Genomic DNA, 24,135 nt, shown 5'->3' with positions numbered 1-24,135 from the left:
CAAGAGTTCCCTGTTCCTATGGAAAATGCAGATCTCCCAGGGATATATGATTCGGGGAGGATCTTCCGCGAATGACGCTGTTGATTTTTGAAACTGATAACAGAAATATATCGAGGCGCATAAAAGCGAGACGAACGATGAGAATTCAGTTTTGCCACTGACAATGAGATTAGAAATTTCGATGAATCGTTTCAATTGGTAATTTGGGATTACGAATTTTTTTGGGAGGGGGCGGTATTTAACGAGAACTTGAAAGAAATTTAACGAGAATTGAATGAAATGTATTACTGAAAATTAACAGGGGAATTGTACTGAGATATAAATAACATCTATGTCGCAAATAAATAAGTATTATAAATAATAAAGAGAAAAACTTGATGAATTAATTAACAGAAAGGACGTACAGTACTGATTGTCGATCTTCGTGCTTTTCAGATTACCATTAACATTTTCTTTCTCGTCTATACTAATAAAGTGTTGATTAAAATGAACTCGAACGATCTTTACAAATACGTCACGGTCCCTACACCTTTTCTAGATCATCACTGGGCAACTAAGAACACTGTAAAACTCTTAACACCTTATTGATTTCCTATCACCAATATGGAAAGAAAATATACGTTATTAATTCTTTTATAAAATTCCTTTGTAAAAACTAATACTAATTTTTTTGTAAAAAATTATTTTCTCTCAAAATATTGGTCCTCGTCAACATCGTCACTGTTAGTCCCAATATCACAAATTAGTTTCTACATCCTCCGTAAATGTCACATGCCGAGTTTATATTCCACTTTTTCGACGCCATATTTTTAAAATTTCATAGCTACACTAAACAAATAAAAGTTACAATAAATATTAAGATTGTTTCACTAAAATCTTAGCTGCAGAGATAAAATATGCCTAACAATATTCAAATGGCGCAAATAATCTGTGGACCAGGTGTTAATAAATATCGTCTCAATGAACGTCCTCAGTTCACGCCATATTTTTAAAATTTCATAGCTACAATAACCAAATAAAAGTTACAATAAATATTAGGTTTGTTTCACTAAAATCTTAACTGCAGAGGTAAAATATGCCTAACAATATTCAAATGATGCAAATAAATCTATAAATGAGGTATTAATAAAGATCGTCTCAATGAACGTCCCCAGTTTACGCCATATTTTTAAAATTTCAAAGCTACAATAAACAAATAAAAGTTACAATAAATATTAAGATTGTTTCACTAAAATCTTAACTGCAGAGATAAAATATGCCTAACAATATTCAAATGGCGCAAATAAATCTGTGGACCAGGTGTTAATAAAGATCGTCTCAATGAACGTCCCCAGTTTACGCACTTTCGAGCGACCAAAAGGAAAAGAAAAAAAAAAGACAGCGTAACCGCTTTAGTGTGATCTTCGCCACAACGACGATAATATGATTTTCACCGAAGATCCATAACGTTAACGAATGCATCGTTCGCTTTATTAGGGCTGGCCTATCATCGGGCCGTAAAACGAGACTTATGCAGGTGGTCTGAACGTGCCAGGACTCGTTCTTGTCGTGCTTAATTAAATTTTGGACGATTAATGGGGCAACCGGCTGGGCTCCGTCACAGAGCCGGGAACAATGGGGCTCGATGTCACGCTTGATAGATTCGATTCTAGGAGCAAGTGCTCGGAAACTAATCGGCCAGCGACAGAAAGAACCTCCTAGAATGCTTGTTTATTGAATGGGAAACGTTCCGCACGCGAAAGGGACAGAATCCTCGGCTTCCTGAGAGGCGAGACGTGAAAGAATATTATTAATCACCGCGCGGACCGGAGAACAGATTGTCGTCTACGATGCAAGCTCGATTAGAGAACTGTATACAAGCTAGATTATGAATGATCTTTCGGATTGCGAGTACGTACGTGGTTGGATCGGTTGGTTGGTTGTTTCGAGTTTCGAGACAGGTGAAATCAATCAAATTGCCTCTTTGAATTTCTGTCTTTGTATTTTGGGGTTCAGTTGTCCATATATTTATTTCGATAGCATATTTTATTATTGAAAATATAATATGGGGGGGGGGGGATAGTTTTGAGAACTTGTGTCTATGATTTTTTTATTTTCTCGTAATATAAGTAATAAAAAAAAGGTGAAATCTTTATCACAATATTTAAGTTACATCTTTTTTAGACTAATTTTAAGCTAAAATTTACAACTACACAAAGATATTACTTTAATTACTAAATAAATTAGTATTGATTGTTTCAATATCTACAAATTAGGTAAGATTGTATTGATATATTGAAAAGAATTTGAAAAGGAATATTAAAGGCGCGATTTTGTTAATTAAACGTTTTTTTGTTAATCTTTTATCAGAATTTATTTTTATGGGGAATATAATCAACGCGTTTTTTCATCGATAATTCAAGGAAAGAATTAACCATGTAACAACGGTTACAAAGGCCATTAACTGTATAACAACGCTCGACGAAATACTTTTAACACCTCGCTAAAATAAGCTGAAAATTTCAAGTACCCTAATTAAATCAGTGGACCTTGCGAGCTCGAGTTATTTTGCAGCGGAAACACGTAATAAAAGAAAAAAACAAACCCAGACAAAAAGATCAAAACAACTGGATTCTGACGAAAAACTGTCGAAAACATGATAGAGTGATTCATCAAAAGAGAAAAACTTCGACGCTCGTGAAATATTTTTTGTGAAAAATTACTCCTTGCAACAAAATTCAGTTTCAAAGACCATTTTATTTATGCGTACTGTATCCCTCAATTACTGTGAAATACACGTTCCTACCATATTTATCTCCGCGGCCGTTTGTTACTCTACAACGATGACAAAATAAAATAAAAATCTGTCAGAGAATGCGAGATGAAATTTTCGACAAAAGTGACGATGATGTCAGTCACTATTCGGTGCGTTTTAATTAAAAAGAAAAAAGAAAAAAGAAAAAAATTGAATTTCATATCGGAAACATAAAAAAAATTTCAACTACAGAAAGAATTTCTGCTGGAAAAAATGCAATCTGACAATTTCCTATATTTTTTGTGTCATACTTGCGTTCACACACTATCGTTTCATCAAAAATAAGAGAATCTTAACTAAAGGAGAAATTTTTGATAAGGAAGAATAACGATCTAGTAATTTATCAATTTAATCGGGAAAGGAATTTACGCGAGAATAAAAAAGATATCAACTAGAGAGGGAACTTGTTATTAAAATAAATATATCATCCACTAACTTTCATTTTTTAGTATCTGCAGTATTTGTTCTAGGAACAAACATTAAGGAATTTTTATTGGAGAAAGATTTTTCAACGAGAAAAAACGTATAATCGGGTAATTCCCGTTTTCCTATACTTTTAATATCAGACTTGTGTCATACACATACCAAATTTTTGGGGAGACAATAAATTAGTTTTTAACAGTTCTCGGTAATCGATACGAGGTTTCAGACCCTCGAGGAAACTCTGTCCGTTAGTGAACTTCCGTCGACCGATACGGAACATAGGACAGGCATCGTTACTCCGGAGGGAACAAATCGAATGGGAGAGTGTGAATCCTGTGGAAAGTTCAGTTTTAACGTCCGAGGTAACAGTTCTTTAGAAATCGAATGAAACGTAGTAAAACGAAATTTAAGTACTTAATTGATTTACAGCGAGAATTCAGCGATAAAAAAGAAGAAAAAATAAATAAATTTGATCGAATATCATAACATTAAATTATCTATCATCACATTATAAAATTAATTATTTAATTCTTGACTTTCAACGTTTTGCTGTTACACTCTTCTCCTTTTCTTTTTAATTTCATTAAAACGACAAATGTATGCATCTACGCTACAGAATCTAGATATAAAATGCTTAATTATGCATGCACTTAATTATTAACATGACCTACTTGAATAATCATTTACAGTAGTGTGGTGTTAATTCTCCTTACCAGTTATCCTTTTGTATGTTGAGATCTGAATTTAAAAATATCCTACGTAACTGTGAATATAATTTAAAAATATTCTGCATAACTAAAACCTGTCTCTTGAGAACTTAAAATTTTTCTTTAAATCGTATCTAATATTCTGTAGAAAATACCGCGTATTTTCCTTTTTATCAATATTTGTTTTATCTCCTTTTCCTTTCTTTCTGTTTTTGAAAGTTTCTCGAACTGTTACCTCAAGATAGTTAAATCTGAATCTGAATTCAAAAACTCAATGCTGCTGTGTTTAATGTATACCCTCTCACAATCTTAGTGAGCAGTTTACGAACGTAATGCTACTTGAATAAACGCGATCATTCATGAACATGAGTGAATGACCAGAGAGAAATGTAACAAAAAATGTAAACAACTCACTCTTAAATACGAAACATGATGTTGTTATCAAGAAGAAACCATGGTAGAAGTATAGACTGGAAGAAATCTGCAAGAAAACAAGAAATATTACATTTCATTTTTAAAATTTGAATTATTTGACAAATTGTAGATAATGCAAAATTTAACTCTATTAAATAATTATTAATATTAATTTACTATTAAAGTGTAAGATTGAAAAGCATCAATGCGAAAAATTCACGTTTAACCTTGTGCTAGAAATTAAACGTCTACAGTTGATACTACTTATGAGAACAATATACATTATATGCAGGTTATGTTATGCAATACTAAAAAGAATTCTCACCTAATATGTAGCACAATGTGAAAATTATTTCAATTTTTTATTCAAATGTAATGAAATAAAATGAACTTTTACTTTAACTTACTGTATACAGACACATAAATCGTTAACATATGTCGAAATATATAGACATACATAGATCGATATATATATAAATCGAAATATTCTATGTAGATATACATAGATCGATAATATAGATCCAAATACATAATAATAGTATAATATTAGTATGTGAAATATAATAAAATAATTCGTTTAATATATTTGAAATAAAAAACTAACACAATATCTCTGAAATATAAAAAATGATTTCCTTTTCATAACTCTATCTTCTCAACAGATTACAGAATTATTAATATCATATATTAATTATACGTTGAAATAAATATCTCGAATAACATTGAAATAATTATGACTCGAACGTTGCAAATTAAATAAAATAATATATATACATCTATCTTTGCCATAATAAAACGGACATTACCTTCATGAAGTTATCAGATTGTAATTTCAAACATGGCGACTATATTTGAAAGATCCCTGTTCGCGCTATTTCATTGTTGCATTCAAATCCGCCATATTGTATGTGGAATAAATCTATTGCATGTGAAATAAAAAAAAAATCGAAAATTATAACAAATACATAATACCAAATTGCCAGTTATAGTAAAATAAAGTATTACCGAAGTTAAAGTTGATATCTATCTTGAAGAATTAATGATAGAAGCTACCAGTGATTCTGATAACCAAACAGAAGTGTTATGACAAATTGTTAGATGAACACGTGTTAATTGAACGAATAACAATACCAATGTATAAACGATAACCAAGAGCAATAAAAGCTACGATACATCGGGACGTGATGATCAAAGTAGGTTATGTTACGCGCGTCAAATGAAATAATACAACTTAACCTTATGAAGTTCGACAGTACAATGACACCCCGCGCCCCACTTCGTCAGTCTTCGTCGCTTAGATGCTAATTCGTTCGGCAATCTTCGGTTCCCCTTCCACCGGAAGTTGCGTGCCGAATCGAATTTTTGTTCGTTCGTTGAAATATTTGCGGTTTGAACGGCGAGACTCTCGGTTCGAAAGAAATTATCATTGTTTTGTTTTGTTTTTCTTTCTTGGTTCGACGAAATTCGCGTGTGTTTCCTCAGGAGGACGATTTCCTGGAACGACGAGAAATATTTTCGCCAGTGAGTATCTCGTATACAATGTTATTAAACGCAGGTAACTGCGTATATCTATAGATTAATATTTCTATCGATATCGATTGTTAAAATGGCCGTTAGCACATTCGTTTCAATTTCGTTGCAATTTAATCATTTGTAGATTATTATCTATCTATTGTTATCTAATTAAAAAGTAAACTAGAAAAAAATGTTGCAGACGTAGTGTTCTAGATTGAAATAATTAAATTAATACACTACAGTATACTGTACTACATGTACATACCGTATTTGAAAAATAGTTAAAAGAAGATATTGGAAAAGAATTGTTAATCGTTTCATTTTTGAAATTGTTAATCATATAGATGTATATGTCGTTTTCTGAAGAAGCATAATCTTTTCTCGCTCATTATTATAAAGCAAGATGTACCAAGCTTCTTTTGTGAAATAAAATAACATATACATACGTTTGACTAAAATTTCTCTCAGTATTATAAATTATGTAGTATATGAATACAAATGTGCAAGTGGTTGGAAATGAAATTGTTTTAGAAATGAAATTTAGGACATTATGCGTACATGTAAATAATTTTATAAAACTATACGTGTTATCTTGTGAAGAATTTATTATATTTTGGAATATTTACATATGTTTCCTATTGTGTGTATTTTAAAATACTTTTGTCGCAGTATTTTAAAATACGTTTTTCAAATTTCCAAATTTTTACGAGTTTTTACTCATTTGTTGCAAATTTTGGTATATTCCTGCAACGCATAGAATCTGGTTTTGTACTTGTAATTACTTGAAACTAAAGATAAACTCGCACCTTGATTACCATAGTGTGGAAACGAAAGATAAACTTAATCTATCTTAATCTATCTTCTCCGACGACTAACGAACTTAATCTATCTTAATCTACATCTCTGTACACCTACAGTCCATATTTTAGAATTTAGAAATCTAAAAACAGCTTTCTCCTTGAAACTATCTCAAATTCAACAGATACTTTTCAATATGTAAAGTAATAAATGTAAAATTAATAAAGTAATTAAATAACGTAAATTAAAATATTTTCATTATTTTTCAAAAATAAATAATAATAATCAATGATCATCCATTAAGAGCAGTCGTAATTGGTACAAATTTCATTCTCTAGATAACATTAACTTGATTAATCTCACAAAATACTAAGTAATCGAGGAATTGAAATTGAAGTTGAACTGAAGTGAAAGGAATAAATATTTCCATGTTATTTATTCATTTATCACTAGAGCGATATGAATTTCAACATTTATCATCTTTATAAGTAGATCTGAAAAGAGTATGAATGGTAGAAAATGTATTTCTCAGTCAGATTCATGTGCTTGCTTGTACACTATTATATTGTACGCTTTTATCTTTAATCAAACATTACTTTGAATGTAGGATTATAATTTTATCCTATAATAAAAGCCACAAGCTAAATGTACAACATTTCTCACCGTATTTGAACGTTTATTAACGTTTATTATTTGAACTTTTCAATCGTCACAGTATGAACAGAATATGATTACTTTCCTACATTTTCCTTTAACATTTTCATAGCCAAAAATATTTATCTACTCCAATTAAACAGACCTATTTTATCTGCTCTGTATAAACACAATCTTTACAATTTAGCCACCTCAAAATCCACCTCTGTGATATTACGTTTGTTACGTGGTGGCAAACGTAATATCACGTAGCTGGATTTTACGTAGTATAATCTCTTATTGTACGTAGAAAAGTAGAAGTTCCTTTTTGAAACTTATAATAAACATTTATAGGCTGAAACTCGGTGAGTAAATTCACCATCATTATAGATATTATCGATACGGCGAGGCAATGAACCATCAAATATTCAAATACATCATTTACTATTTCAACAAAAACGTCTCGATTCGTCATCAGTCTGTTCGTAAAACCACTCATATCTATCTGAAGCGGTTCCATGTCTAAAATTCCTCTCCCCGAGTTTGATAACATTTACGCGCCTATCATTGGCGATAATTTTTTCAAACGAGGCTCGTTACAGTCACGAAACGCTGCGAAAGAGGAACACCGCGATAAAGTTGAATCGAGATATCGCCTAAGCGTGAAACGGTGCCATTTCTCAGCGGAGGAACCGGCACCACGTAGAGCGAGGCGTAGCAGCTAGGAGGCTAATTAAAAATGCTTCCGTCACGAGCCCGCGAAGACAAAAGGAACTTATGAATTACACGGAGAATCCTTCAGCGGCCTCGCCAGCTCGGCCACGAAGCGCGGAATAAAAAGACCACGAGGAGGGAATAAAAGAAGAGAAGAGTCTCTGTAGTTTCGGCTCTCAATGCAACTCGTTGTTGCAGTTCCTCATGGACGTACGAGAATCGTGTGTTTGAATTGGACGGTGATTAATTAGCGAAACGCTTATATAGAAACTAATCGTTGATCATTGTTGCGATAATGCGAAAAGTATCGATCATATTTTCCTTTGAAACCCCAAAATTTTTTATGCTCGTTACGGATGATAAATTATAATTTAATAATATAATGAGTGAAAATTAAATACAAAGTGTTTGAATTAAAAACAAAATGATTGATAATTAATAGTGGTCGCGAATGAAAAGATAGGTGAGGGATTATTACGTTCGAAAAATTGACAATTGAGTGACGATTTCGTTTACTTGGTCAACAGGAAATTTATACTGTGATCTTTTGATCATTTACATTTCGAATTATATTATATAGTTGGATAATCCGTATTCTAAAAGTAATGGATTCTAAAAATCAACGAAAAAATCAAATGCCCTAACGTTTGCACAAGCTCTTTCAAATGTTACACTCATACTTCCAACAGCTTTTGCACACAATTTTTCAAGTTGAAACTCATAGAAAAAGTTACGCGAACATGCCGATGATACATGACGTCAAATGAACGAAGCTGTAACAGTAGATAGTAGTTTTTAATAGTATTATTTAATATTCATAGCACTTTAATATTCAACAGGCGTGTATTATAGCAAATTTTTCTCTCTCTTTTCACGGTTCACTAGGAATCGAATGTCGAACGAAGTTCAAAGCATGCCAGATAATTTCCAAACTTCGAACGAAAAAATTATATTTCACACGCGTCAGCATGATATTTACCTATCTACAATTTCTGATCGTTAATAATTTAGATGCAGAATGTACAACGAAGGGGTTACTTTAAAATTCGACGGAAATTTTGATTTCGGTAGTTAAATTGCTTTATTACAGTATTCGTTAAATAACAGATGAATTCTCTGTAAAATTGTTCTCTCTGATTTATTAGGTGAAATATTTCATTTATTTAGACTGTCGTGTTGCTTTAATTCTCGTTAATTCGATCGTTCGCGAATTTATTTTAAACTTAAATTCCTTTCCACGATCGTGACATTTTCGAAATAAACTCTTCATTGCGCAATTGTATAAAACGCAACTCTTTCAAAATGAAAGCAGAGGAAGAAAAATTGACGAACAAGCACCTCTCGCTGATGCTGATATTAAAGGTCGCAAAATCCTAGCGTTGTTAATATTAAATTGAAATGCAAGTTTCCGGTTGGTAGGGAGCTATTTTGAAGTAACAATTAGACGTGGAGTGGAATAGCGGAAGGCGGTCAAATGCCTGGAATTCCTTCGAAGAGAACAGAATGAACAGAGTGAGCTTCATTCCTCTGTGAACTCGTAGCAAACAAATCCGTTGGATTTAGGTACATTTGAAATATTTAGGTTAGTAGGTAAATCCGTCAGCTGGCGGGTTAGAGATTCGGTCGATATATCGAATCAGTGTCCGATCCTCGTTTCACCGAGTGACGGTGCAACGAAGACACCACCGGAGTGATTAGACGTGACTTTGACGCGACCAGACAGTGATTAATCGGTTCGCTGACGAATCTACGATACGCGTTATGGAGACAGTCTACGTGCTTTATCCGCCAGGCCTAAATACGAACGCTCGATTCTGGTTCTCGATATGGCTCTCGGCGAAAAATACTGCAAACTGCAGAGAACCGAAATGAAAAGTAAAATAGATCGAACTATTTTTTTTTCTCTCTCTTCTCGTGGACGCGCGATCGTTAAATTTACTCGTTTCTCTTCGAAACTTTTTATCGCAGATTGTTTTATTCTCTTAATTAATTTTAGCTTTGCGTACATTTTTTTGGGGGGGGGGGGGGAGAATGAACTTTGGGTAATTTGGAGCATAAATAAAAATTTTATTTATTATTGTTCGTGAAACGGTTGTAAGTAGATTTCGGGTGTTTATGTAATGTGCAAAAATATACAAACTATCCGGAATAAACTATATTTATTAAAATATAAATATAATAAATGAAACGAAATATAATAGAATATAATAACTGAAATTTTATTTATGACGCTCATCAAAGTTTAAAAGTGCATAAGAATCTGCATAATTGGAAGAATGTTAAGAAACAGCAAGTCAGAGATTCGGAGATTAATAATTTACGTAAAATCACGTATAGTCTCTATAAATGTGTTTATTGTGCAAATACGACTAGACACATATCGAATCTTCTCTCTTTCTCTCTCTCGAAGTCACTTTCATTGTCGAACGATTTGTCGAGTATCGATAACGATCGCGTATTAACAAGATCGTTACATTGGAATCAGTTGAAATCGTGGCAGCAATCGATAGCGAGCTGACAACGTCGATTGGTCGTCGTTGCGGCTCGTTCTCGTAAATCTTGCCGATAAACCGAGGTGTTCCATAATCGTTTTATCGACAAGATCGGTGAACTCGACAAAAATTTGCCCCCTCCCGATCCTCGAAAGGCCGTCCGTGGTGTTCGATTATAACGATCATCCATCGATTCGTAATTCCAGTTTACGCTCACCGTCGCATAGCGATTTAATCCCCGGAAATGAAAATCGCCGTGTATTTCCCCAACGAGGTAAACGTATTTATCGTCGCGTTAACGTGTTGCTTTAACGACGCACAATTGGATATTTAAAATTTCCTCCAGTTCTGATAAGCTGCAATTAAAATCGATTTAACGTGCGAATTCGTTTTAATAAACGACGTTCGAGCGAACGGTAATTAAAATCGCGAATTTCGAAACCCATTACAATATAAGATGCACGCTCATTTTGCGTTTGTTGATTCGATGAATGCAACATTCGTTGCCAATCGTGAAACTGTGGTTTCATTATAATTCAGTACCGCGGTTAGGAATCACTAACTAATAGAATATTCTCGTGCAAAATAGTTGAAATGGGATTGAAACATACGTTCAACGAACATACAGAGAAGCATTTCTCAACTTTTAGATTTCTTTAACTGCGCCACCGTAGAAAGAAAATGGACAGTTTGGCTCATTACGTACTTTTTCCGTAATGTTCGTCTTTTAATACAGAATTAACGAAGCTGTTCAATATTTAATGTTACGCGACGTTAAATATTTCCAAAACAACTTATCAATATTTTTCGTATTTATCAATCTTTGTCACTTATCAATATTTATCATAAGCGTTATGAAACATGCATTGCACGGTCATTAACTATTAAAGAAAAAAGAAAAATAAAAGAGAGAGAAAAATTTACTCCCGAATGTTATAAAAATTTGCCGAAAAAGTTAGAGAAATACACGTCACAACTCATTTGACTTATTTAAAAAAGAAGAGAAGCGAGAGAGAGAAAGAGAAAGAGAAGCCTTTTCAAACCGCGTGACTTTCCAAAATTCACCTGCCTCGAACCCGACCTGCGGTGTCCCGATAAGCTTCGAAAATTCCAGACTCTCCTAAACGGAATAAAAAAAAAAAATAAATAAAAAAAAAAGAGAGAAAAAGAAAAAACTTACGCTGGAATACTCGAGCGAGACAGTTGAACGGCACTTCCGGCGCGTTTCGATTAAACGGCCATCAAGAGTCAAAGGGTCCTCCCTGGCGGCGTATAGGGGTGTGGGAGGAGAGGGTGAAAAGGAAGGGGAAGAGGGAAAAAATTCGAACGACAGAAAAAGAATCGCTCCCGGTTTTCCAACCGGACGTATCAATTTGTCAGCCGCGTTAATTCGTCATCTATTGATTTCGTCGGCCGTTGGTCGTCGACTGGCTTATGAAATAAGCCGGATAACGATAACGAGAACGATTCGACATTTTGGACGTTTGAACGCGGAACCGGGTAGCCGATTGTCCTCGATCGCGAACGATAAAATCCACAATTTCGATTAATGGAGATACGCCTCGGGGAGGCCTCGTGAATTCCGCATTTCGCGATGATCCTCGTGCCGGCACGAGCGTATCGACTGCGGTCCTTATGGAATTAAGGGCTCCGTTAATGAGCAACGGAATCCACCGTTATCCAATTTGCGACGGTCAGGTCATGATCATCGCGTCCAGCTAGCCATAATCGGCGACGCGCGCGCGGACGACGGATAAATTTTAATCGGTTGCGTGAGATTGAAATTGCACGTTAAATTGCTTAGCTCGTCGCTTCGTCTGGAAAGTTGAGTCTTTGTCTGGACGAAGTGTGCTTTCCACGCTTTTTAGAACGTGTTCGATCTCTTTGTTGATCTCGCGATTCTTTGCAACAAATGGGGTTTAATTGGTGCTCGATTTTTAATTAATTTGCTCAGAAATGTGTGTTTCAGAGTGAACGAAATATTTTCCTGAAATATATATATACTTATACGTAATCATAACACATGTATAAATAATTATAATTACAATTGCAATTACAAATACAATTTTTATCGGAGTGAAATGAAATAATTTTCGCCAGGACAATTAATAACCCTTTAAAAAGTTATCCAATCAATTTCTTCCATTTCGATGAACGGAACTCAGACTACGAATCGATATATAATCGACAAATCCTCGGAAATCTCTCCCTCTCTCTTTAAATTTGAAACCAATCGTCTTGCAAACTAACTGAAAGTTACATTAAATTATTGAGTTGACATAACAAATGTCAACGTTCAACTGAGTAACTCTATCTCATAAATGATTTATCATTTTATCGATCTCTTTCGTAAAAAATCTCCCTTACGAACTTGTCACAGTTTTTCTAAAAATCTGATCGCTCGTTTTTAAACAACAGGCGTCTGATTAATCTGGAACGATCGCTGTTGTTATTTTTTTTTCTTTTTTTTTTAACTCGGCGTTCTTTGTTCCGTTGGCAAAGAAAACGCGACCCGTTGTCCCCGCGAATAGTGCAGCCATTATGGCTGACATTGTGGCTGGTGAAGCCAGTCGCGTTTAATAATGACGCACCGAAGACGCACTTCACTATCAATAGCACGTGTGCTCCCTCCAACTACTACCGGGGAAATATAGTTGGCGTATTAATTATTAAACGCGGCCTCGATGTGATTGCCGGCTGCCGGCAACAGGGAGTTTTCATTCTGACAGCCGTAATTAACGGGTGAACAATAATAAATGGCGCGCTGAAAGGAATTTCATAACAGCGTTGCGCGTCCGAGATCGAGCTCGAAATATTCGACGAAACGTTCTTCCCGAACGCGCGACATTTTTCAGGAAATCGTGGCAACTCCATCTCCATTCAATGAACTCGCATTTCAGATAATCGTTTTATAATGAATTTGGAACTTATTTCGCGACGATGCGCTGTCTAATTGAAAATAACAGGGGGGGGAAAGGCAAGACAGTGTCTCGATCGAGCTTTTTATTTTAGTGTAGTCAATTACTTTATGTTTTAATGTTGAAATTAATGAGTCTCCATGTCGAATGTTTTTTTTTTTTTTTTTTTTTAACGCGAGATAATATACAGAAAGAACGAATTTGGCAGCTGATTGACGATGTGTTTGTTAAATGCGATGTGTTACGTGAAAAATGTAAAATATCATTCATCTATTTTCTCCTATCGTAAAATATCATTCGTCTATTTTCTCCTATCGTTGTATTCCAGTTGAGACGTTTTCCATTCTGAATTAAAATTAACCGGTTTTACATTCTTTATTCCTCTCGTTCCCTTTTAAAAGTGTATCAAATTGCTCGAATTAAAGAGTTTAGCATTTAATTAGCTGCCTTTTCAACACAGAATCTTTTGAACTCCGAGCCAACAAACAAAGTTCCAAACTTCGAATCACTTGATCTGATAGAACTTTCAGATTATTCGAACCTCACAGATAGAACTCTCGGATTTCTAAACTTCTCTCGTTTCCAGGCCCGGATAATTACATAGAATCAATAACGTATGATCTTCAATTATTTACGAGGATCGATGTGGAAATTTTTGCGAAACGCTCTTCCAAAATTGCTGTATGATTGATTGCGGAAAAAGTAAGAAAAAAAAAGAATGTTATAAAACAAAAAAAGAAAAGATAAAAATGATATGAAATTAAAAAAAAAAAATTGAAAAATGAGATTTGTTTGCTAAATACTAACTATAGAATCAAAGTAAAATGTTGTAGAGTGAGGTAGAACGAAGTATGTCATTACCCTATGTTTTCGTTTGGTCTCTGTATTTATTCTATCCACTCTTCCATTCAGGCAATATTTTTTTAAAAGTTATCGCTGTATTCGTCGTGTGTGAGTATTTTTTTGAAAGATTATGTCAGATTTTTGAAAACTTCTCTAATGAAATTTGAGTAATATATTTTCGTAGAATTAGAACATTACGATCTGTACTGTTTTTAGCTATCGATCCATTGTATCCTGTGCAACTTTAATTTCTTAATTAAAGGCGATTAATTTCTGATTAAAAGAGATTGAATATTTAATGAAAGATATTATCAATCAATCTGAGATTTACCCCCTCGATTGTTGCGTTTCATGTCGATCTACGACGATGGTGCGAGAGAGAATTCATTAAGTTTCATTTTTATGGTAAATTAAAATCGAAATTAAATCTCCGTATTCGTCGCACTGAAAACTACATGTTTTGCAAGCCTATATTTTTGAGAACATAATTAAAAAAGTAGGATAGGGAAAACAACATTTTACATACCTTTCTTGCTAATACTCGCGTACTCTAAAATCTCCTAACTACAAATGCACAAAATTTGACAAAATCCAATCCTAATTTTCAACCCTGAATTTCATACCTTTCTTCCTAATACTCGCGTACTCTAAAATTTCCTAACTACAAATGCACAAAGTTTCACAAAATCTGATCCTAACTTTCCTCTGGAATTTTTAACCCTGTAAATAAAACTGTATAAATGAAAGCCCTCGATCATTCCCGGTTCGTCATTACTGTTATTAATATCTGCGTTAATTTCGAGGCGCAGATCCTCGTTTCGCTGCGAGCTGCGGCATTAATCGGTCGTTGTTAATTAAATATACGACGTTATTACGTCGTTTAAAAGACGGATATTTCATTTGACAAGAAACGGCTGGTAATCTCGTCTACGGGCACGTCTGCTTCGGGGATTGCTCTTGAAAGGTCGAGGATCGTAAATCACGTCATTCATCTGGTCTTGTAAGAGCTGGACACGCGTCATATCTTGAGCCAGAGAGAGAGAGAGAGAGAGAGAGAGGACTTTATCATACGAAGGTTGCCGTATATTCGATACGAGATGCAAATCTAAGTCGGGAAATTCAGATAAAGGACGGCACATTGAATAGAATTTCACCGGGGGCCGATGATGCAGAACGGATGGAATTCTATGGATTCTGCAGAAATATCGTATCCACTGCAATACTCTGTTGCACGTTCTGAAAATCAATTCGTCCAGTAATGCACGCGATATTCGATTCTTTTCATTCCTTCCCTGGGTTTCGATAGATTCATTCGCGTTTTTTTGATTGTGTTCGAGGCAACGCTGTATTGAATCAACAACTGCAACAACACTACCAGACGATCGCAATCGCTCGCTGTTTTTTTTTTTTTTTTTTTTTTTTTTTTTTTTTTTCATAGAAATTTGAACGCATCCGCAAGCTATTACGTCAATATTTCTTTTAAATTTGGTAACTTCAAGATTTTTTTCCCTCTCCTGAACGAGTTCCAAAATACCAAACGAAGATCTCAAAGTTGCCAAATTTAAATGTGACTCGTGGACTCGCGGGATAGAAAATTTAAAAGTGCGGACAATCGGGGAAATATATTCGAAAGTATAACGCGTGAAGCAAATTTCCTATCGAGGATCTTTTTTCACATTCTCTTAACCACCTTGGCGATGGCATTTACGGACCAAACCGTATACAATAATACGTCGCTTTCTTTTTGAACTCGTCGATACGATATCATGATAGAAATGATCGAGAAGTAATAAATTTATCATTTATTTTGCCTGGGTTGTACTTAAATATACTTAAAAAGTATACCGAGAAAATGTTGCAATTTTGGGACAAAAAATTCTCGACACGTACGTGGCGCAAGAGGTTAATTACAGTTCCAAAAATTTGTACAAAAATCCATAAGTCTGTCTCTTCACAAAAATTTTAATCGAGTTAAGCGACATTTCCTATATATTATGCACGAGCCTAAAATTCGCCATATGAAGCTACAGTGACCGATATTTTATTTCCGTATAAGTTTTATTTTAATTAAAGTAAAATAAATATTTTATTTTACTTTATTTTAATTAAAATAAATTCAATCTTATTTTATTATAATATTTTATTTTATTTTAATTGAAATAAATTAATAAATATTCTCACGCTGCGTGCATTTTCCTGCGAAAAAAAAAAAAAATTAGAATGTTAGATTTTCATTTACGGAAACGCAAACAATCCACTGTTGATAACTCATTCTCGAATTGCCTCTTCGCCCCTAGAAAGTCAAATTGCCCCACGTTTGGGAACCACGAGGTTAGAAAGTCGAGAAGAAGTAGTAACAACCGTTTCTGACGCGACAGAGCGCCAGATCAGTGATAGATACCGACAATTGGTCAGCCCGCAGAACGCATCCGATCGTATTTGTCACCGACTTGTTATTTGTTACGTTTATACGACGACGACGACGACGACGAAAATGAATCGTTCCAATTGAGGCCTCAGGCGAGAATCGAATCAAACGGAATCCCGATCGCCCCGATAATCCCGTGTGTACTTTACGCGTCGGCGTTTACTTTCGCGCGTCCGCGACATTGTTTGCCCCGCGAGAAATAGAAATCGTTCGTGAATTTACTCTCGCGTTGCTCGTTCCTCATTCATTCCGACGCTGATGAAAAAGCCACGGTGGAAACGATTTTCCCATCGCCTGATTTCGCTTGCCTTTTTTCTTTTTTTTCGTGGATACGTTCCACCTCGTCCACGAGGTTAAGACGCACAAGACAGATCGATCGGAGCGTGTTACACGCGATAAGACGAATCGCTCCAGCTATTACGAGAAGTAATTGTTTCGTTTGGGTTTGTTGTAAGATGATGGAACGTTGCGTTGCTTGGAAGCTTGAAGATCGTGTTAAAGAAAGTGGATTTCAAGTGTAATTTTGTTGATTACATGTTTCAATGATTTCACTGTTACGTCAGAATGGAATGTTACGTGTTCGTAAAAAAATATCAAAATACCTAAATTATGAATAAAATTCGAAACGTAATTGATAAACTTAAGTTGATAAATTAAAGTAGAATATCCTTCAAGCGTCTCTTTAGCGAAGAATTTGCGTGTTGCTACTCTACTTTGATTCATAACTTAAGCTGTATTTTATTCGTAATTTAGGTATTTTAATATTTTTTTTACAAACACGTAACTTATGTACTAATTACGTGTGACTATGCTACGCACTAAAAGAGCGAAAGTGGATTAAAAATCTGGTTCGTGTACACCATGTTGTTCATTTTTTTTTTTTTTTTTTTTTTTTTTTTTTTTTTTTCGAAAAGAACAATAAAACACGAATCCTTCTGAAAACTGCTTTTCACTCGCGAGTTCACGTAACACGAACGGAAAGGAAAAACTGTATTTTGTATATTTTGCCGCAATACACTAGTTTGTCGACTGTTTCAGACAGGTGTGAACATAGTCCTGTTTTTGCCCACAGTTATTTCCACACCGCAGAAAATGTTATTTTATTTCTCTCTTTCGCACGCGTTTCCGCGCAGCGAAATACGTCGCAAACAAATTTTCTTTTTTTTTTTATATTTTTTATTTTGCAGACCGAACGTTGTTTAAAACGGTATTTGAAAACTTTCTGGGGAAAAGCTCGCGTGCTCGATCGCGGCAGTCGAATAAATTCGTTTAATTAATTTTAAATTTATTTCAACTGTTTTCGCTTCGTCACGAATTTCCCCGATATTAAAGCCCGGCTAGCTGTTTGAAGGTAAAATATTCTAGTTCATTACAATAGCCGGATGGTCATCGCGCGCTGAAACTATGCAAGCATGTCTCCAAAGTATACTCGACTACCGGAGTAGGCAAAGAAACTTAATACGCAAGTGCAATTAGAAGATAGCTTGCTAAGCTGGAAGTTTATTTTACAAATAAACTCAAGACGCAGCAAATTCGGTATTAAATAAAAACGAAAGAAGTAATTGGATATTTAAAACTGAAAACCGACATTGAAAAATGTATAACCAGAAGAAGTACAACAGGCGCAACGTAGCTTTAGAGGGTAAACTAGTAATACGTTATTCGTTAATTTATTACATTCTAAGCGTATCTAAGATTAAGTTATCTTCGACATGTTGAAATTTCATACGCGAAATTAAACGTAAAATTACTCGTAGAAAGATCTGATCTGCCTGGTTTGAACTAAGAAGAGCTCACGAAAGCAGCAACATATGTTATTTATTAACGTGTGCAATTAATTCATTACATCGTACATTTTTTAATATTTTTAAATTACATACATACGTGAACGCGAAGTTATTTATGAAAAGGCCTAATATTTTTATTTACTTATATGTACAAACCACAAAGTAAAATTAATCTTCACGCCATGAAAATAATAAGCGACACGTTATTCGTCAACATATACAATCAACTCGTTGGATCCTAAATGTTTTAACATTTTTAAATTACATACGCGAGCAGGGAATTATTAAAAAGACTTAATACTTTTATTGACTTGTAGTATGTCCGTAACCAGAAAGTAGATTAATCCCCATATCATGAAAATAATAAATATTCACATTGTTCATTAACACGTGCAACCAACTCGTTAGATCCTAAATGTTTTAATATTTTTAAATTACATACGCGAGCAATTTATTATTTATATCAATTTTTATTTTATTTTTATTACCTTTATTTAATAATAATAAAATAAAAAATGTAAAATTTTATCCAATTTAATCAATTTTTTTATTGAATATTTATTAATACTTTTATTATATCAACATGATTAGGAATACAAACAACTGAATACCCTTATACTAATTTAAATAATTTATTTACTATTTTATACATTTTAATTACTATACTTTTTCATTTATAACAAATAATTTATTTGATTATATTACAAATTGAAATTATATAATTAATAAACTTGATAGAGTATATGATTTGAATTTATATTATAGAAGTAAAATTTTCTATTAATTTAAATTAATTAATATTTATAATAAATTTAATTAATACTATATTTTAAAATAAATAAATAATAATTAATACAATAATAAAATTAAAAGAAATTATTTGTAAGAAAAAAGACCCAATACCCGTAGCTATTTATAACGTAAATTAATCACACGAATAAGAAATTTTCGTATCATATAATGAACTTGATAGAGTATATGATTTGAATTTATATTATAGAAATAAAATTTTCTATTAATTTAAATTAATTAATATTTATAATAAATTTAATTACTACTATATTTTAAAATAAATAAATAATAATTAATACAATAATAAAATTAAAAGAAATTATTTGTAAAGAAGAAAGACCCAATACCCGTAGCTATTTATAACGCAAATTAATCAGACGAATAAGAAATTTTCGTATCATATTTAAATAAATGAATAACACCTTGCTCATTGACACGCACACGATCAGTTCATCACGCCAAGTGAAATTTCTTGCAATGATTCTAAACAACGCGCGCGAACGCGAAATCGCGAACGTGAAAGGCCAAATAGCTCCGCCTATTTATACGTTCCATAACCAGAACGAAAATTAATCCCCAGGGGTTTAGTTCCACGTTTCATGCCGCGGGAATTCCTATTTCCCTGTCAAGCGTTTAAAAGGGGCACGTAATGCACAGGGCATTTTGCAAAGAGGGAAAGCGCCAGCGTTTCACTCGCTGTGACGTGTGCGGGATGCGGGGATTTGCAGCCGACGCGAGAGTTGAACCCGGACGGAAGAGACAGGCCGGTTCTTAGCAACAGATATCGGGAATTCAAAGGCCGTGTTCGTCTAAACGGTCTAGAAAATACATGTATATGTATATATATATATATATATATATCATCCCGGCGCTGAACACAGAATTCTCTTCTCCTCTCTTTCGAATGCTTATAACAGCTGACTGTTGCTCTTTTGGCCGCTCGACGCCCGCGCCGCTTGGCCCCTTTTCAATAACAAGCGATAAAAGACTCGGATAGACGCGAAAGGGAAAACGCTCGGTACGAAACGATCCCGTCGTCCAACCAGGGGGTCCGTACACCGACCGTTTCTCGCACAAAGGAACGCCAGAGCCGCGGTATTATTTGCCGTAACAATGCTGATTGTGGAAAGTACGCCGTATGCAAAATGTCGGTCGTAGAGAAACTCGCGAAAAAACATCGAGAACAGGTTAAACGTTAGAAGCGAGCCTATTCTCCTTGCTGTTGTCGTTTTATTGTCGCGAGTTTGTTGAGTATGAAAGAGAGTTTCTCTTGTTGAAATACACGTTTCTTCGTAAGCAGAGTACAAATGAAAGTTTTGCGGATGTTGTTTAACCACTTTTCGCTTGGCAACCGATTGCGGACCGTAACGAGTGACCAAAAACCCATTAAAAATTATACAATAACTCGTCGCTTTCTTCTTGAACTTGTCGGTACGAGTATTATTGGATAGAAATTATTGAGAATTAATAAATTTATTATTATTCATTTAGTTAAATTATATATATATATATATATATATATATATATATATATATATATATATATATATATATATATATATATACTTAAAACCGAGAGAATATTACAATTTTGGAACAAAAAACTCTCGACGCGCGTGGCACGTCATTTCAGCGCAAGAGGTTAACCACTGAGAATACAAAATGTTTTTCTGCTTTCTCAGTCTCTTCATTTCTCATTCTAAATCAGCGTCGCCGACGTTAAACTCGTAAACTTCTAAATATTCGCGCGTAATATAAACAAATGTATTGCGAGATTTAACAATAACTATTTATTTTAATTAATGCATAACAAGATATTTATGACCGCCGACTTTTGCTCCGATTGATTATTAATCACTTACGCTTGGCAACTGATTGCGGACCATAACGAGCGATAACTCGTCGCTTTTTTTTTGAATTCATCTGTACGATATCACTGGGTAGAAATTATTGAAAACTAATAAATTTATTATTCATTTTGCTTATTTTGTTTTACTTAAACATACTTAAAACCGAGGAAATATTACAAAAAATTCTCGACGTGCGTGGCAAGTCATCCCAGCGCAAAAGGATGAAAAAATGTCACGTATAATGGCACACATCGTATATAGCAAACTTGCATATCTAATAAACGAGCCTATTCCTTTTGCTTTTGTATTTTGAAAAGATTTTTCCTTGTTGAAAAAGTTCAATTTCAATGAAGGTTATTTCAGAATGAAAAAATGTCAGATATAGTCTAGTCAACACATTACAAATCTACGTATGTGTAATAAAACAATGAAGAATTCGATAGAAAATCCAAATTTTCAATATTCGTTGAGGAATTTAAACTTTCTTGAAAAGCTAGTTTGACGTAATATATCTTAATATTTTTAAACTTTTATACTTCATTGTTTCCGTTTTAGAACACGAAAAAAAAAATTTTTCGAGGAAACTTTTTCAACATGAAAAAACCAGAAATCTAGACCACAGAATACAGAAAATATTTATTATTGTTACAAAAAGAATATTACACAGTCGAAAATGATCGAAAGTATGCAACGAGTAGATGTACATATTGAAATTGAAAATTACACAAAATACATATTACAAAATACACGCGTCTGCGTAACACAAAATATATACACGTACATAATATATAAAATATACACACGAACACGTGAAAATCACACGAAATATATAAAGTTCAAAATAACTCTTAAACTTACACCAACTCCATCCATTTTGTAACATGCTCGATGTAACGTATTGTACCGGTATAATTTTTGATAACAGTTAACATCGTTCGATGTTATCTGCAGGCAAAGCAGATTTTTCTTGATAGTGGTGCTGTTGAATGGCTGATGGTGATTTATCACAGTCACCCTCCGCCGTTATTCGACGAACGGGTTGAAAGTAGGCTACAGTGAAAGAAAACTCGCGCGGGAATAGGCAACATGTTTCACAAGGAAACGCTGAAAGATTTTCAAAGTACCCTTAAATCACGAACTTCAGCCGCGCGTAGTTTCCCCGCGGCCGACGAATGGCCCCGCGTTTTTTCGCATCGACGCGGAAATATAGCGCCGGATGTTCTCGATCTTCGCATCCCGACGAAGTGCTTAACGCTTGGAAATCTCTCTTTTCTCTCTCTTGTAGATGGAAACGCGTTACGTCAGAAAACTTCCTGCTCCTTCCTGTAAAAGCGTGGAAAAACGAATTGAAAGACGTTGGAAATTAGGTTGCAAGGCCTCTTCTCTCGTTATTTTGCCAGCGAAAAGAGTAGTCCCGATAGATATAAAGCGTTCTGCGCTTGATCCACAAATTGTAAAATTGATAGCACTTAGCTTGAAGTCACGTCATTTATAAATAATTTAATATATGGTAAAATTGATAGCACTTAGCTTAGATAACAAATGGTAAAATTCATAGCACTTAGCTTGAAATCACGTCATTTATAAATAATTTAATATATGTAGTTTTATTAACTCGTAAGTCTTGAAGACCTCGATCTCAATATAATAGAAAAATCAATCGAATGATAAATTTTGAATACACAGTCACTCGAAAGTTCTTAGGAGAATTGAAGGAAACTTCTGTACGATTTAACCTCTTGTTAAGCAAAAATTTTTTATCCCAAAATTGTAATATTCTCTCAGTTTTAAGTATCATTTAAGTAAAACAAAATGGGCAGAACAAATAATAAATTTATTATTACTTCTCAATAATTTCTATCCAGTGATATCTTACCGACGAGTTCAAAAAGAAAGCGACGAATTATCGTATACGATTTGGTCGCTCGTTATGGTCCGCAGTCAATTGCCAGCTCAAGTGGTTAATGGGACAATCATTTGTCAATTGAATAAATTATACGCACCACATAAAAATGTATGCGCCATACAATCGACGATACATTAACAATTTCATCGAAAAGTCATTATCTGTAGACAATTTAAAATTCATAGATCTATAAATTCAGAAATGTCGAATATTTAAATTTTGTTAAATTGGAAACATCCTAAGCGTAATTCAGTAGAATTGGAACATTCCACGCTCGAGTGAATTGATTCATAAATATCACGAAGGAGATAACCAATGAACTTTCGAACTCGTACCATTCGCAGCATAGTTAATCACAAAGGCGTAATTTAATTACACACAAACTAGTCGAAATTAACAAAGTTGAAAATTATATTGTACAAGTGATAAAGGTAATTTCCTTTTCTATTGACCGAATTCTGATCCGAATTCCACCACGATTTATCATCTCTAAAATGCTGAATTATTTTAATAACACGCTACCATAGTATTTTAATAACAATAATAATAATAATATAAGATTATATTAATATAATTAAGATTATAATAATAATAATATAAGATTATATTATTATTATATGTAAGAAAGCACATAAGAAATAACAATTTTTCCGAAAATATTTCTACACAAATGTCGTCCATGTTTAATAAATACTCCGAAACGTGTTGTACCGTTGAACTCTTCGAGAGATCGAATTTCGGACTTTCAATCGCGCTAACGGAACATTTGACAAGCAATTCAACAATAATTTCCGCGCGGTGCATTTTTCTCGAACGCAGGGAAACAATATAACACCGACGCGGCGCGGCGCGACGTTGTAAATTGGAATCGTTGGGCTCACACTGACGAATCCAATCAGCGAATCAACGGCGCGATAATTTCGCGCTGCGACAATTTCGTTTCATCGAGGTCGGTGAAAAATCGATATATGTCAACATCGGCGCCGAATTATGCTGATATCCAGCGATGGGACTAACAGAGTTGCCAATTCAAAGTTCACGGAAATTTCGTTTAATTCTACTTTCCTACTTTTATTTCTGTTTTATTTTATTTTATTATCTACTGCTTTATTTTATTTTAT

General features: G+C 34.0%; 1 protein-coding gene and 1 long non-coding RNA gene across 3 annotated transcripts in view; one reads left to right on the top strand and one right to left on the bottom strand.

The window, feature by feature from the left end:
* LOC122537808 overlaps window positions 1-24,135 on the top strand; it is a 173,555-nt gene that overhangs the window by 106,220 nt on the left and 43,200 nt on the right. The window lies entirely within an intron of this gene.
* LOC122537818 lies at window positions 4,334-5,804 on the bottom strand. Its single transcript, XR_006308696.1, has 3 exons — window positions 5,344-5,804; window positions 5,145-5,257; window positions 4,334-4,405 (listed from the first exon to the last, which is right to left on the bottom strand). It is a non-coding gene; the product is annotated as an uncharacterized LOC122537818 (long non-coding RNA).

Source organism: Frieseomelitta varia, unplaced genomic scaffold, assembly GCF_011392965.1.
Source record: "Frieseomelitta varia isolate USP_RPSP 00005682 unplaced genomic scaffold, Fvar_1.2 scaffold_163, whole genome shotgun sequence".
In the NCBI taxonomy this organism is placed as follows: domain Eukaryota; kingdom Metazoa; phylum Arthropoda; class Insecta; order Hymenoptera; family Apidae; genus Frieseomelitta; species Frieseomelitta varia.
This window is presented reverse-complemented; position numbering and strand designations above follow the sequence as displayed.